The sequence below is a fragment of the Anopheles nili genome, chromosome X (assembly GCF_943737925.1).
Source record: "Anopheles nili chromosome X, idAnoNiliSN_F5_01, whole genome shotgun sequence".
NCBI lineage: Eukaryota > Metazoa > Arthropoda > Insecta > Diptera > Culicidae > Anopheles > Anopheles nili.
Window position 1 is genome coordinate 6,708,805 of NC_071293.1, and position 17,941 is coordinate 6,726,745.

Here is a 17,941-nt window from a genome sequence, read left to right on the forward strand (position 1 = left end):
CCCACAAAAACCTACAAGAATTCGGCACCACCGAACGTAATTATCTCACGCCTTCACGCGAGGGGCGAACAGTTTGATTGCATTATTTGCCACCGAGCTCGGGCATTTGGGGCGGGCGAAAATTGATTACGAACCTGAGCCTCGATACCTGCGCGTTGTTGCCAAATCCATTCTCCCGCGGCGGGTGAACTTTTTCGCTCGCGTCTTACATTAGCTTACCTGCGGCACAAAGACACACACACACATTCGCAGTTCCACCCACGCTGGGTGGGGGAAGAAAAATAGCAACCACTCTTAATTGGCGAAGTTGGCCAGGGTTGAGCTTAGGGGTGCACTTCACCCTCGGAGGTTGGATCGACTCCAACACCCTGACGTCTCGCGTACGCCGCAGGTGAACACGCAAATCCACTCACCTATGTGAGCTTACGTCCACACCTGGGCCATGGGTGGAAGGGTGGGAAAATAAATATAACCCCCTGCTCACGAGATCACCCTCTCTTCCTCCCTCCAACCATACCTCTTTGGTTCACTTCACCCATCGCATGGTAGAACAGTGAGATGAAAAAGCAAACTCCGGTGGAAAGCTGCCAACACCGGTTCGCCCTGGAATGGTGGATAAATGGAGTGCGGGGAGTGGGGGGGGGGGAGGGTAAGAGAGGTGGGCAGTCGGGTGTTTCCTTTCGACACGCGTTTTTCCCCACCCCCCAAAAACAAAACAGAACACCATAACCCGTAAAGCAACCCGACAACTTAAGCAGCAATAAAAGCGTCCACTTTGAGCGTGAGGGTTTTTAGTTTCCGAAAGTGATCTTTTTATTCCGCCGGTGTGCCGCCGCCTCACTTGCATAGTTTGTTGTGAGCAGTTTCGCTGGCGAGCAAAAAAAAAAAAGAACAGGACAAAGGAAAAGAAAAATCAAACGCTCGAGAACGTGCGATCCGTTTGAAAGCGGATCCGCACGAGGTTGAGTGTCTTCATTATCGATTCCCCTTCGGGAGGAGCGTTTTCAATTATTTCTTCGTGCCGAGCGGCGAAAAGCGGCTACAGTAAATGCAATTTCAGCACGCGGGAAAACCAACACGGCCGCTGTATTTGCGCATCCTTGCCCGCTCGTGCGTATCCTTGCAGGTGAGTTATCGTAGGTGCTAAGTGTCGGTGTTGAAGCACGTAGATTCATGTTTAACAACAAAAAAACGCATTACTTTTGGGACATTTCGCCTCACTGAAGGCACACATTGTGGTGGTATTGGTTAGCCAGTCAACGCGGCTCAAGTAGCACTCCATGTTGCGTGAGCGAGAGATAAAGCAAGCCATCAGTCGATCTTCATTTATTGCCTCAAGTTGGCGCTATTTATCGGCGACATTAATCGACTTCCCGGTCAGATTCAATCATGTTTGCATGGAAAGGTACGTGTGTTTGCTATTTCCACCCACGCAACCCACTTCCTGTCCCTTTTCTTCACACCCTCCAGCGGCCAGCTCTCCCACTCTCTCTCTCTCTTTTTCTTCTCTATCAATTGCGCCTCGGCGCGGAGTGGCTTTTATCGACTTTGTGGTCGTTACAGGAGGAACAAAAAAAAACATTCTCCTTTCCAGCCGTAGCTACGTGCACATAATGGGCTCGAGCGATACGAGGTGGAACAGAGAGTTGGGGGAGGGTGGATAGGAGGCCCTTGGCAGGCTGAATTCGCAACAAGCCTTCAGTGGGTGCTTTTTTTCATAATTTCCCACGCAACCGAACGCATCAGGCTACATCGGAGTCCATTCGTGGAAATTCTCCAAGCAACGGCCATTTTATGAACATGAAAAGTGATAGTTCATGCGGGTGAATAGCTTTCACGATAGTAATCACATTTATCAACAGGAAAATAAGTCCGCATCAGGAAAAGAAGGTTTTTTGAAATACTTCAAGCAGGTGATTTGTTATATTGTCAAACTATGCTCCAAAGATAAATAACTCAACAAAAATCTAATTAATCATCACTTATTACTGACATTTAATGAAGAACTGATCAAATACTCAAAGACAACTAGCTCAATAACAAATGAAATAAAATAACAAAGAAACAAATAATTAGCCTAAAGTTAAGTAAGTTGAAATAAAGTAGAGAATTATAGCACAAAAAGTAAGTAAATGGCCAAGAAACAGTACAGGTTTAAAAGAGTACGTAATTAAAACAAATTTAAACCAGAATTATGTATTTAAAAAAAAACTTTTTTGACAGCTGTCACATAAAACGGCATTGTATTTTATTTGTGTTCCAGGTAATAAGCACTCAATATATACATTTTGTTATAAACTGATGCATTTGAGCTCAAGTTCGAGGTACCAATGGAACACCTACACAAATATCACTAACTAGATAATCATGTACGCAAAATGGCGGTGCTATGCTGTCGAAATTTGTTAAACATTAACAGCATCTTCGCATCTCACCAGGGCTCTCAAGACAGCTTCTTCGTTGGCCACCGGGCAGGACAATAGGTAACATTTCACATGCCACCCATCTCCCCCACAGTACCGCCCTTCACCTGCAGCCCTTTGTCACTTCCGATGCCGTTCCGCTCATATGAGCATCCAATTTAGAAGGAGTTGCTCGGCCGGATGTCTTGTTAACAATATCCGGCTAATAGTAAGCCAATCTGACCGAACGAGCCCAAAGGCGTATGTGGCGCGTGTGTGTTGATTTTTCCACCACCTCTCCCCCCCCCCCCTCCCCTCCTCTGTAACCCAACACCCTTTGCCTAATATTATCGACATTTTAACACCCACAAGCGGCAACTCTCCGGTCGAGCTTCGGTTTGAAGGGCACTTTTCCGACCAAGGCACTCTTTTTGGCCAGGTGGTTGCAGTTTCACGTTTTGCACCAGCTGATGGTGATGTTAATTAGTGAGTGATGGGGTCACACGTCTGCAGGGAACGTCTCTCCGCCTATCTGTGTTATGATGGATCCGTAAAGGGGTTCGGATGAAATGGAAACAATACGATACGGAACACCTTCACCGCAAGGATTTAATTAATATCAAATTTTCCCACCCATGCTCGGGTTGCTGCCTCTCTCTCTCTCTCTCTCTCTCTCTCTCTTCTGTAGCCCTTTTTAACCTTGGATTTCGTTCGAACTAGCAACCTCGGAATCGGTTCAATCGACCGAGTCAATAAATAACGCCCTCCTTATGGCCCTCCGTGCGGTCTCATGGTAATGCCCCCTTTTTTGAAGGCAATGTGCTTTCCCCAAAACGTTATCGGGGATTCACGAGCTGCACTCCGCCACGCAAGCACGCACGCGTGCAAATGAAGAAGCAGAAGTGAAGAAAAAAGAGAAAAAAAAGCACACACACCTCCACCAGACGCTCGGGAGGCATTCATCCTAATGCCGAATCCGAACTGCAGCGCTCGATCCCGGCATCATAAACTCCCGCACATCTGCCCGTCGATCGGTCCTCGGGAGCAGTTTTCCTCGAGCCCTGGCTGGGAAAGCAATTACCGTAACGAACCACGACACGGACCGGCCACCCACTGGCCGTAAAACCGCCCGATAAAGGATAAAAGATACCGCCAACCCGATGCGAGGTCCTTTCGCGGCTCGTTCGTTCTCTCTCACTTACGCGCGCGGGCGCCGTATGAGTGTGTGTGTGTGTTGTTCTCGCTTTCCGAAGGGCGCATTTATTTTCCGTTGCTCAATCTTTCGAGCGGCACCGCAAACGGCCGTATAAACTGTCGAATGTTATTACGGGATCAATTCCCAATCCCCGAGCGTTAAGGGGACATTTTTTGCTCATTTTTCTGCTTCTTGTTTGTTTGTTTGTTTTTTTTCTGCAGCTCGCTCAAACTCAAGCGACGTTTTTGTCGCACCTCGGGGGCGTCGCTTCTGAACAAAGTTGTTTTTTTTGCGCTGCTGAAAAACAAGGAAATCAACTTTTCCCAGTGCAACCGCACGCCCATATGGAAACATTATCCTATACAGGCGCGGCTCACCGTGAGCGACTGGGCGTCTCCATTGGTGCACGGGCCATTGTTTCGATTTGCATTCAAACCGCGCTGGTCAGGAATAAAAACAAAACCACCCCATGACCGAGCCGTGCCGCAACTGTTGCAATTTAATTCAAGGAAATTTTCCCCTGCAGACCCAGGTAAAAAAAAACGCACAATAATCCGGAAGGTGGCGTTTTGCATCTCGCTTCATCGCCCCCGGGGACCACATGGAGACGCCTGGTTGTGTGTGAGCGCACGTGTGATGGAGGAATAGTGGCGGTGAAGGGATAAAAATATTCCCACATCACTTGTACGGATGCGGACGACGGATTTGCGTTGGAAAAATTTTGCACTCGGATATGTCAGGCGGGGGTTCTGGGTGGGAAAACTGTTCTGGAAAACTCGCGCACTCCAACCAGAGGACGTGGTGTGCAATGGGGAGTGGGAGGAGGAGGGGTGGGGGGAAATATTTTACTGTAAAGATGAATACCATGCAGTTGTCAGCTCGGATAATGATAAATCCATTCTTTCTATATTCATAATCTTACTTTGCGGATTCACGCTTTTATGGCGTCGTGCAGCATTTTCCGACACGTAATGCAATTATCCGATGAGTGAATTTTGAGCGACTGGCTTTCCTACAGCTTCTTGTGCAAGATTTATTTTCCCACAATCACCCGCGCTTAGCAAAACTCTACCACTGTTTGGTAATAAGGTTTTCCGCCTTTTTCTTTCGCTCACATCGACGATATACCTCCTTCACCTTGCTTCCTCTTTCCATCGCCTGCGGTAGGTTCGAGGGTATATTACATAACCCGACAAAGCGAACAAACAAAATAAAGCAAATAGCGCCGAACGCCTCGATGCCTTCATTCGCACCGGAAACGCTCGCACGACGTTCCTTTACACGATCTATCCGCTCGGGTAGCTCCATCAAGCTGGCACGGATGAATTTTACCTAAAACACCCTCCCACGCCAACATGCCTACGCCGCTTGTGCTACCATTCGAGCAGTTGCGAAAAATCGAACCGGATGCCAGCGGATTGGATTTGATTGAACCGCTTCGACCTCCACCAGGCAGGTATGCTCGTATATGAGCGTACATGTGCGCAAACCTTGCGGCAAGATTGATTGATGAAAGTCACCGAAAGGCACGAAAGATCCGCGCTGGTGGCCGATACTCCGGAGGAGCTTCGTAGGAGGCAGCCACCGACACCCTATGAAAGGTCACCGAGCTTCCCACGAACATGAAAAAGCCAAGCGGTACACTCTAAAGGTCGGCCTTAAACAGAAACAGACACGCTATCGTCCAATGGGCCTGTACAAAAGAACGCATTCGTAAGATGATCACTTTTTCAGCAACATTACGCCTTTTTGGCCACTGCCGAAGATGTTAATGGAATGGCAAAAATAACACAGCAGCTGAGAATTTACCTCTAATCACCGGTACACGTTGTTCATTCGCTATTAGCGCACTAATATGAGGCTAATGTTTTTTTCTCGTTCTCGCTTTGCAGAAGTTCAAACACACTCAGGCTAATGCACGCCAGGCAAAACTGTTCAGAGCATAACTTTATCACATCGACGATATCACTTAGAAACATGCACCACTTTTGCGATCGTCAACGACTTCCGGGCAGGTTGATAGTTGATTGCAGAACTACCGGAGAAGGGCACCTAGTGGAGGCAAGAGCAATATAGCAGTAAACTGCTTTGTAATAAAACTGACTTGGTACTGAAGTGCTGAGAAGGCAAGCAGATTAAAATTCAAGGGTGATTCAGAATGGCTACAAATAAATATCACTCTCTACGAGCAGCTTTTTCTTAGAAATTAGGGCGGGCATCTCAAGAACCTAGAGTAGAAATGCACAATATCGATCTGTTGCTCAGAGAGAGCAAAAAAGTATCATGAATCATGCACTGGTTTATCAAATTTCTTTCAATCCAGAACACCCCACTTCCTGGTCCTATTGGAAATGTTTTCCAGCGAAAGACATATTGTTGCATCCCATCAATTATTTACCCATTTCTTCAATTTGCCAGCAAACAAAGAGCTGTCAAATAGCGAGCGAAAGATTCCCAGTAGGTGAATTCGTCGAGAAAAAAAAAACGAAAAATGTCTAACGTTCTGCATAGTGAAGGACAGCAAAATAGAGAGAGGTGTCACGTCGCGCGAAGGAAAGACGCCAGAATATGTAGCCATCAGTTTTGTTTTTGTTTTCGTTGTCTCATCATCATCGGCTGCACTGGCTGCATGGCTATTCCCAGCCGGATCATCTTGCCATCCCCATGGAGCTCCAAACAGGTCACGTCGGGCGTTCCTGACACCGCCGTCATGCTGGCGTCAACACAAATTGCAAGTGAACAAAAGACGACCATCGGTCGGCTCCTGGCCGAATGGTAAGACTCCTTGCAGCACACCGAGGCCGTTCTTATTTTGCCATCTCTCGTGCTGGGTTCCTCTAAAAAAGTCCTCCCCCGCTTCAGCAACCGATAGACCGGAACCACCGGAGTGCTCGTAAACAGATACAACCCAGGGCGGTGAAGAAAGCGCACGATACCCAGCACCCAGGTCTGGGTCGCCCAAGGACATCGGTATCCCATTCCTTCGGAGGCTGCCGATGACAGGCGCTTTGATTAGTTCCTGCACCGCCGGGCAAGACAGGTCGAAGCGAAGCGAATCGGAACGCCCCACAATCGGATGGATCGTCAGAACGATCGGCAAAGAGGCCGATGCAAATCCACCCAGCCCAATCGCTTCGGGTTCGGGCTTTTGTTGGTGTTTTATTTTTAATTAACTTCCGCTCCATAGCGTTAACGATTATCGAACCCTCGCCCAGTAGAGGGCGCTGTTTTTTGGGGCTAATCTTCACGACAACCGACGATCGTTAATCGTCGGGTCACAATCGTGAGCACCGCCCGATCGATCGGCCAGCTTCGGCCGCTCACCACTCAGCGAGATGGTGTGCAAACAAGCACATAAAAATAAATCACCCACTCATGCTGAGGAGAACCCAAGCAGCAAACCATCGTGCGCTCGAAAAGCTCTCGGTGTTGTTCGTTGGGTTGCAATTTGGCCATTTACTGGCCGGCACACGGGCGCACGATCTGTTTGAATGGCGCAGGCAACCGAACGTGTGCACGGTTTCGTTTATTTGTGCTGATATTTCTTTCGTTCTGCTGCCCAAAATTACTGTTGACCCCTTGCGATAATCTTCCCATTTCCGATCCATCGCCCCCAAATCGCAGGCAACACTAAATTATCATAACTTTCCCCTCGCAAGGTCGCCCGAATGCAGCACGAGTTTTGGGGGCTTTACATTTCGAAATCGCCGAAAACACACGCTCCGTGTAGCTGGGTCCGCTTCACGGGACCTTGTGTGGGGAATTTGTTCGGATTAAATATTCGTGAATATTTTCCACCCAAAGCCCCTTTTTGGTAGACCCCGTTTAGCGCTGCAAACGGGCGAGCTGGTCGGGCTGGGGAACCGAAACCGGACCGAAACTAAACTATGCGAACACGCTGCCCGGGTGGCAAAAGTTTTTTGGGAGGCAGCTCACGTTTCGCAGCAGCCCCGGTGTTTGGTTTTGATTTTGATTTTGGATCCCGTTTTTTCGCACAACCCCCAGCCTAATCCTTTGGCTCTTTTTTTTCGGGTCCCTACCACAAGCGCCCGGGTGCCAATTGCTGACGGATGTGATTCGATTTAGCCAATCGAAGAAATATGCTATACGTGGTGCTTTTGTTTTCGTGTTCGGTGCCGGTTCAGTTTCTTTTTTCTCTCCTACTTTTCCTCTCCTTCTCGTCTCCTGAACACACACACACACACACACTCACTCTAAAGGTGAGAAGGATTGCGATGGGGACAAGATAAACACCTAGTGTGCGGTGTTGGACACGCATTTAGGCGGGCGGCTTTCATCTCAATATTTCAATGTTCGTTTTCACCGGAACGCGGGTGTTATTTGTTCCGGCAGTGTTTGATGAAATTTTTATCCTTCCGAGGACAGACGCTGGACAAAAAATTGCAAAAATTCAAAACGACCCGCCCAAACGCAATCCCAAAATGTCGAAAAAAGTGCTGCAGCTGCTGCCGAGGACACGGGCAATCAATTTAAGCGATGGAAAGATACTTCCCGGTGCTAAACAACTCGCACCCAGGGATGATTTTATGCTCTAGTTTTTTTTTCGTTGCTTCTTTTTTCTTTGCCTGCCAAACTCCTCCCGATTTCGCGCACCATCAGCGAGATAGCAAAACTCGCTCCTTAATTTAATAAGATTAGCCGCTTGCCGTCGAGCAGTTCGGTAGAAGAAGTGAAACAAAAATAAGAAAGAAGAAAATGCTAGCGTCAAATAAAACACGATCCCACCCACCGAATTTAAACGAGTGAGTGAGTGTACTTTTTTTTTGCTTGCTCGCTCGCTCGCTTGTTTCACAAAAGTTTAATTGAAAAATTTCCTTTCTTCGTACGCGGAACGGGTCTGCTACACTGCCTCACTTTCGTGGCGCTATTCCAACCGCAGGCCCCTCACAAAAACACGTTTTGCCTAAAACACCATTTGGAAAGCATCATCACCACGGCGAAGTTCCGCGGCGTGCCCTTTGAACTTCACAGACGCAGATCGCAGTAAGCCCTTCCATTGAAATCGTTTTGATAATTTTCTTCCAAAGAAAAAGTATCCAAGAAAAAGCTCCAAGAAAGTGGCGCTATTTCGCCACTAATAGAATAGCAACAGATAAATTAGGGCCAACTGCTTCGCTTAATGTTCTGGTTGCTGCGATTCAACGTCTGGCAGAAAAAAAAAGTCAAATCGTGAATTCAATCTTATGCTGCGTCTAGCTTCCCAACGCTCGAATGAATAGCGCGATAAAACATTTATGAAGCCTTTAGCGGAAAATAAACTTCCCGGCATTTCTTCACCAGAAGGGAAGGAAACGGAAATATAATACCACCCAGTGGAAAGTTTTCGTGAAGCAATTTTGTTTTTTTTTTTTGTAACAAGTGCATTTTTTACTCCCACAAGCTCTCTTGCAGGGCTACCCTGTTTGAGTATCAACTTTAGAACATACAAAATGCTTTTATCGGCAAACTCGCCGGCCCGTGGGAATGGTTGGCGCAAAAGTCAGACTATCGATTCCCCACCGGACATTAACGGGCCGCTCAACGGCGAGTGGGAAGTGGGAAAATGGATCTAGCAAACTAAAAAAAAAAGCAACCAAAATGCGACATCCAACGACGATCATGGTGGAGGAGATCCCCCCCCCCCCGTGCCTGTTCTCACCTTGTTATGTCCACCAGGATGTCCCCTTTCCGTTGTGCACTCTCACTTAGGCTCGATTATTTGATTGCTTCGATTGGTAGGGCAATCGAGAGGCGCAGCGCCGTTACGCGGTTGATTGTCAATCCTTGAGCCGGCCGTTTGACGTTTCAGTGGGAGCGTGTCACGGATCTCCAAAAGTAACACAGTCCACACGCAGATTCACACACTCACACACTCGCGTACACTCTCATAAACGCACTAAGCAATCGAGCGATCGTCGGTCGCGTTGCGATCGTGCACGTTCGGAAAGTTCACGAGTGGAAAAGCGCGCCGAAATGGGTTCGCTGCGAGCCACACGGGGATGTGCGCGATGTCGAAACACACGACCTGGATACAGGAAGAGTGAGTAAGAAAGCACACGCACACTTGGCAGCCGCCTGACAGCAACTGAGCTTTCCCAGTGGTGACGGGCACGCTTTTTATCTGGCCTCTGCTATCAGGCTCGTGCGCCTTCTGTACGGTGCCGGTTCGTAAGCGCTCATAAGCTCTCGTGGTATGATCGGCTGTTCGGGTGTAGGCGCGCACAGTGGGCGAAAGGTGTTAGATTATATACTTTTTCAAAGTAAATTACATTAATGTTGAGTTGCATTGTTTAAAAGATGAAAATCTCTTTCACCAAATTCACTTTGTAAGTTATATTTCATCAAGCTTGTAATGCAAATTTTTATTAAACTTCTTATCTACCCAATCAGGTTATTATTCTGAGCATCCTTGATCTCCCTGCAGCTCAAATGTACAATATGAGTTTTAACATTCTACTCGGACCGATGTCTAGATTTAATAGCAGATTTTATTCCTGATCAGATACTCAATGTCAGAAGGTGTTCAATGAATTCTGAACATCTTTTAGCTACTCTTCAGACTTATAGTAACTTCTAACACTATCTGAAAATATTTTTAAACTTAAAATTGCCATAACAAAGCTTTTGTAAGTACCTGTTTGGTATTAGTTTTTATTTTTATCCATGCTTGTAAACCTATCGTACTTCTTTCCATAAACCATCTCATTTTTATGGAAACGTCATTTTGACTACGAAAACTATAGATTGTAGCTTGGGTGCTTTGAATCACATTTACATATGAGCATAGACTTCATGATGCTATTTCTAATTAAAACCCCATAGTGCGTAACGACCACACGCTTCTGGAACGCTTTCGGCAAATTTCGTTTCAGAGAGAAAACCGAGCGCAGGATGGAGAAAAACTTTCCCACGAACATTACGCGGGAAAACCGGACGAACCAGCTCTCCCTTATCGCTTCCTTTCGAAACGATTATCTCACTCTCATTCGCTCTTCCAACCATCATTTCTCGTTCCCTCTCGTTATTCTGCTTTATGTATGTTTCTCACTTTCTCTGTAGAGCACTGGAGTGGATTTATATGCCTAAAAAAATAATGCATGTTATCGCTATCAAAACGATACCTGTACTTTGTGATAAGGATAACCGATCTTGTAAATGTTTTTCTCTTTCTCTCTCACTCATTCCACTTTATAAATATGCTGCTCTGGCATTAAAAGTTATCGGTACAACTGAGGTACTGCATTAGCACACGAGAACGAGCAACTTTATCACCTGAGGCGCGGCTGGCCGGAATCACTGAGTACCCCATATTGTGCTTATTTAGGAGTAAATCTGTTAGAATCTATTTCGGTCTTTACTGAAAAATTACTGCTAGATAGATAATAAAAGGGTGGTTCGTGATAACTCACGTGTAAGTATTTAAAACGACTTGTGAAAGATGGTCTCTAACGACTTTTGATTTTTTTTAGATCATTTATTCATCAATGAGTATGTCACGTTATGCAGTTCATCCTTTTATCTTAGCCAAAGATGTGCTCGTTATTTGTATTCTACTCTCGTCAACAAAGCCGTATGTAGTTTTAATAATTTTACGTACTTAGCTGGCACAATTAAGAAACAAATTAAATTAATTTTTTATACATGTGGCTTTAGAGAAATAAGCCAATCGCACAAAAATAAATGTTGTTGAAAAACTTACACGAGATCATGTTTCTATTATCCGTATCGTCTTGTATACATTCTGAAACCTGCATATGTTTAGATGGAAATGTGAGAAATAAATGTTTTTTGAACTTAGGTAATGAATAAAAAAAAGTATCTTACATTACTTCTGCCAAATTTCCATCAAAGATAATTTCACTAACTTGTTATAAGATGCTTTTTGCATGTGCGCTTTTAACACATGAAGACACATGTACATGATTAATTTTTTCCAATGGAGACGCATGGTACCTGATGGTATATTTGGTGAAATAGTTAAATATGACCGCCGTGAGAAGTAATTTTGACTCAAATTTTGAGAAGATTTTGGACTCAAATTTAAAAAATTCAATTTGTAATAAAGAAAACATAGTTTATCAAAGAAGTTTTTTTTCATTTTTGAAAAACAATGTCAACATGTATGAGATTTTTTATCAATGGAGACGCATGGTACCTGGTAGTACATGTGTTGATATAATGAAATAATACCACGTGAATTCAAAAAAAAATTAATTCATAAAAATTGTGCTCTAAATTTAGAAATTTCATTTTTAATGAAGAAACCAAATTTTATCAAACAGGTTTTCTTGATTTTGGATGGTTGAACCTATGCATGCATGACATTTTTCACCAATGGAGACATATGATACCTGGTTGTACATTTGTCAACATAATCGCGTTAATCAGGCTCTACAATCCGTGTGTAAGCTTCTGCTACATAGTAGAGTCACAAATCAATGATGACTATGTCATCAGCGTATGCCAGGATCTGGATTGACTTGTAGAAGATATTTTCCGAGGTTTCCACTGCTGACTCTCGGTTGGCCCTCTCTAGCGCTAGGTTGAAAAGAAGACAGACAAGTCCTTTGCCTTGACGCAGATCGTTTTTCATCTACCATCACCTGGCATATGACGTTGATCATAAAACAACTAAGTTGATAACTCTCTAATAGTTTCCAACTAATTCTTCTACGAATTGGACAAGTATGTCTTGCAAGACCAATGATAATATCTTATAGGGGGTATTCAACACCGTAATACCCCTGTAGTTCCTGCACTGTAGCCTGAATTCCTTCATGTATATGGGACAGATGATACCAAGCATCCAACCACCTCCGTTTTTTATCATTTCGGCCGATATTCCGTTATTACAGGGTGCTTTATTGTTCTTCAACCGACGGATAGCTTTTCACTTTTCATCCATGCTAGGTGGCAGTGAAATGTTGGCTTCCTTAATAAATTCTAACGTTTAGCAGGCTCGACACTCTTCGGCGGTTTATCAACATGTGGTCGAACTGGATGTAAGTTGGTCTTCTGTGGATACTCCCTGCAATCAGTTTACTTGCTGCTGCAAGCTGGACTAATCTTTTACCATTATCATTACTGTGCTCACTCTCACTGTGATTAAAAATGTATTGGCGGTACATTGGCTCTCTACCGACCTTTGCATTGAAGTCCTCAAAGATGCCTTTTAAATCATGCTCAGGGCACTGGTAAATAGTTTTTGCGAGGCGACCGTAGAAAAGGTCCTTCTCCTCTTCATTCTTGTTTTCGGTAGGGGCATAGTTGACCATTTCATCACTTTGATTAGCTAAAGGCATTTGTTTAAGAGTTCTAATTGTATGAATAATTACACGAACTTATATTAAAAGAAATATTTGCCCAAAAACTTGTTATGAAGTGAAATATCACGAGAAATCTAAAAACAAATGGATATACAGATATATTTAGGTTGCATCAAACCTATTTATATAATTTATACATATAAATACACATAAAACAAAACCTCTGCAAACTCCCCACAAATAGAACTCGACTTCATCCGTCCGATGCTTTTTGTTCACACCGCTCGCGTTTAACCAGATTCACAAAATCAAGACCACGTGGCATGCGACGTAAGCGAGAGGATTTCGGCGTCAGATTTTGTCTACCAAAAAGAATAATTTTGAATTCGTAAGTAACAGGATCATCATGAGCTGAAGAGGCTACAGGTACCAGTCGGATCTCGTTTCGAACATCACCTGTCATCGAAAGGTTAACACATTTAATGGCTTTCTCCTTGCGATGTCATCAATGCATATTGTCGATCCTTTCGGCGCATGATAATCAGCATTCTATCTCGTTTACTTTCGATCGTATTGTTCTATGCGCACTGTACGATCTTATTGTGCAAATACTAGCCGGTCATAATTCGACGTTATTGTATACATAACATTCATTTTTAATCCGAAATAAAGCAGAAAAATGTATGAGATAAATTTCCATGGCTTAAACAACTGTTTCCTATATCATTGAGCATCTTGTTAAAACAAAACCTATACGAAAATAGCGTGATGAACAAAAACGGTGTCCGGTCAGCACGCATTACTCCATAGTGCAAGCAAAGATCGACAGGGCCAATCACCACGCTCGAATAGAACAATGTTCTTTGTCCTTCTTGCGCACACGTGCTGCAACAGCACGTGCGGTATCTCTTTCTATGCCAAGTGATGTTAGAAACGAAAGCCGACTGGTAGTTGCAGCCTCTTCGGCTCATGATCTCCTGTTACTTGCGAATTAATCATCCGCTTTCGTAGCCAAAATCCGGCGACGTAATTTTTTCGCTTAGCGGCGCGTTTCACGAGGTGCCTTCTTTTCCGAGTTTGGAGCAACGTGCGCTCCGTCGATATTCCATTTCACGTCATCTGCGTGCGTCTATATGAGTTTTGGATAGTATTTTTCCAATTCCATACAATTTAACATGGATTAAATAGCTGAAATGATCGAATTTCTTGCAATTTGCTTGCACATCATCAGCTCGTGGTGGCTTATCGGTATAATGTCGTGAAATTGACGTGCGCATTAACCACCCGCGACGACGTCACATTTAGCATTGGCGATAGATTGTGTGAGGCATGGGCTCGAAGATGATTATTTCGGATAACGGTTTAAATACAAATAATCCCAGCAGCAAGAAGGACAAAGAACATTGTTCTATTCGAGCGTGGTGATTGGCCCTGTCGATCTTTGCTTGCACTATGGAGTAATGCGTGCTGACCGGACACCGTTTTTGTTCATCACGCTATTTTCGTATAGGTTTGTGTTAACAAGATGCTCAATGGTATAGGAAACAGTTGTTTAAGCCATGGAAATTTATCTCATACATTTTTCTGCTTTATTTCGGATTAAAAATGAATGTTATGTATACAATAACGTCCAATTATGACCGGCTAGTATTTGCACAATAAGATCCTACAGTGCGCATAGAACAATACGATCGAAAGCAAACGAGATGGAATGCTGATTATCATGTGCCGAAAGGATCGACAATATGAACTGATAACATTGGAAGGAGAAAGCTAATAACTGGTACTGGTACCTGTAGCCTCCTCGACTCATGATCTCCTGTTACTTATGAATTCAAAGTTATTCTTTTTGGTAGACAAAATCCGACGGCAAAAATCCTGTCACGCGCCACGAGCTTATTATTTTCCGAATTTTAAAATACGTGCGCTCGGTCGATATTCAAAATCATATCAATTTCGGTGGCCTTTTGAAGGAATTTCGCTTTATCTGCGCATTTGTCAGTTTTTGGTTTACATAGCTGAATTTATTGTATTATTAATTATTTATTACGCGTGTTTCAGTTCAACTACGATTTTCAAATATCAATCTACAATCCATAACAAAAATGTTATGTTATGTGTGTCATTCGAATTACCAACCGATTGAATTACATCATTAAAAATACTTTTTTGAATTTAAATTATTAACACACAAAACCCTCCATAATAAACTACACTTGCTCCACACAAAAAGTAACTAATGTAATATGCAAAAAGATGGCTTTTGAGAAAGGGCTCAACGATCCAAAATCTGTCTTACTATGAGATAAACATTCAGTTTTCTTTCATCAATAACCTACAAAGCCAAACCATATTGATTACATCTGCTTTATCTGTATTTGGTAAATTTACAATACAATGCCTCCCATCATTGCTAACAAAAGGCGTGTATTACTAATCGAAATACAAATGAGCACATTCCAGTTGAACCCACCACATTAAGCCATATCAACCATATTAAGTACAAACGCTTTATTTACTTTATAGCCAACCTATAATTCAATACTGCCCCGAAGGGTAACACTATCATCAAAGAGACAGTTTGACTGTTTGAGAAAAATTGCCTTATGTCGAAATCCTACCATATTACACCATTTTAATAACAGACGCTTTATTTGTATTTTTATTTATTTGAAAAACTAATTGACCCGTCGGTATAAAATATATAAGTAACAGTAAGTTTCGGATATAAATATAGGTAATACAAAGTAAACCGCACTGCTCACAAATGAACACGGAAAATACGTGCACACTTTGATTGCGATGCATATTTTTTTACAGTTATATATGTATATATTATACGCTTCCTTCAATATTCACATTCCGCAGAGATAATACAATTAGCAAGGTAGAATAATCATAATTTTCGTCATAATAATTATAATATTAATAATAATAGTAATAATCATACATTATTATAGCCGCACGATAATCAAGAGTAAACTGTAACGATGTACTTCGATTAGTAGCGACTCTCGCTCATTACTATGGATGGGTGGTTAAAGGAAGGAAATTGAGTTTGTGTCAATGAGTGAATGTATGAATGACGAAAATAGCCTTCATATAAACGCATAACACGCGTAAACCGAAGTAACCATTGAACTCGAGATGTCTTAGACATTAATAGTGAACAGAGCGATAAGAGGAGCTGAGATGACGGATGAGAGCTGCCAGCGAGAAGAATCTTCCGGATCTAACTAACCGCTAAATACTATCCACTTAATATCCCAAAGTACCACCATAAATTTCATATTCTAATTAAATTCACATTCCGTTTCAAATATAATGCTTACAGCAGAAAGAGGGCGCAAGAATGCAGGACGATCGATAGCGCATGGAAATTGCCCTTTTTGGGTTTATAGTTAAGATCGTGTATCATGTTTTACGAGACGCATCATACGTCCATCTTGGTCAGAGCGTTAAGCACCGCCTGAGCACTTGCTCAAAACTATCCAAAACAAAAGATGAATCAAACAAACGTTCTACGGTCCCAAAGATCCAATTGTGAATAAAATTGGTTGTGAGCGTGGAAAATTTTCAATTTCTTCTGTAATCTTGCATCCAAAGATCGGCAGAAAAAAACATAATCAAGATGTGCCAAACAAAAAACTCCCTCGGAGGTTGAGTGATACCATATCCAGTACACAAAGGACATCCAGTTGCACATGTACCATTGAACAAACCAGGCAACACAGTCAAACACCACATCTACGGTTTTGTTTGCACACAATCGATACACGTAGAGAAATGGAGAAAGGTGGATCGGTGAGTGGATACTAATGGGCGAAAAGGCGATAGGGTCGAGGATTGGGCATTTGCTGTCTCCTGTCCCTTTGCAATGGCCCAGGGATGCGAGAGTAGCAATGAGTTCACAGGCCGGTTTTAATGTGAACGATATACCTAGGCGCTAGAAGCGTCGAGTAGCGAACGATTAGAAACACACAGAAACACCGACGGCAGAGGCCGGAACCTCTGCTGAAATACCATCCCTTACGGTAGCCGTATCGTTTCATCTTCCATTCCGATATTTGCCACTCGCAGGAGTTTCATAACCGCATCCCTTCACGCTATCTATAATAGCTAACTATCTACCTACGATTCAGGGTTATATTCACGTATATACGTCTATATAAATATCAATGTGAATATATGCAGCTAGTCTGCCTCAACCGCGAACAAATATACAAAACATTTAGCGTTTAGTTGCAGCCTTCTTCCCCATGTAGGAATAAAACATTCTAGTAATAATTAAGAAATTAACGAAACGCACCCGCCCTTTGAGCTGAACGGGCCATAATTAGCGCAGATAGCTGGACAGCAAGGATACCATAAGGATGAGGAAGAAACATTTAAGAAGACTCCTTGTGTGGCTGTCCCGGGAGGCAAATGGTAAACGGAGTATATATATCACAATTTCGTCACAAATTACCGCCATTTTGACATAACACAATCATTATGTTCTTTGAAGCCATATTGACGCTACACATCCGTATTAGTTTCTCGCTTATTTTTCTCTCTCTCTCTCTCTCATCAGTATCTATATCTTCTTTCTTCAGTAAATTATTTCTTCTGAGCTTTTTATGTTTTCTCTCTCATTTTTTCTTTCTCTTTACCGCTCACTCTCTCTTTTACATTCATATAAAATTTTGCTTTCAAATTCTTTACCATTTCATCATTCAATCATTTTTCGAATTTTTCCTCTACACCTCAATCTCTGAAAATATAATCCTAGCTTGAATCGCTCTTCTTTCTAACATTCCAGCACTTCTTCTTCCAGCAATAAACTATGCGCGCGATGGTGTGACGCAGGTCTACGAGGAACGGAATTGACACATCGTCCGACAAGTCATCATATTTGTTCTACATAGCACATGTTCCTGTTCCTCTCGTGTCGGAAGTAGCAAATGATGATCTCTGCGCGCATGTCCTAAGCGAGTCCAACCGTTCTTGAGCATTGGAGGGTGGTTTTAGCAAAATATCACAAAACGTACGAGCACACACAACGGTCGGTTACACATTTAACACTGAAGTTTCTTCCA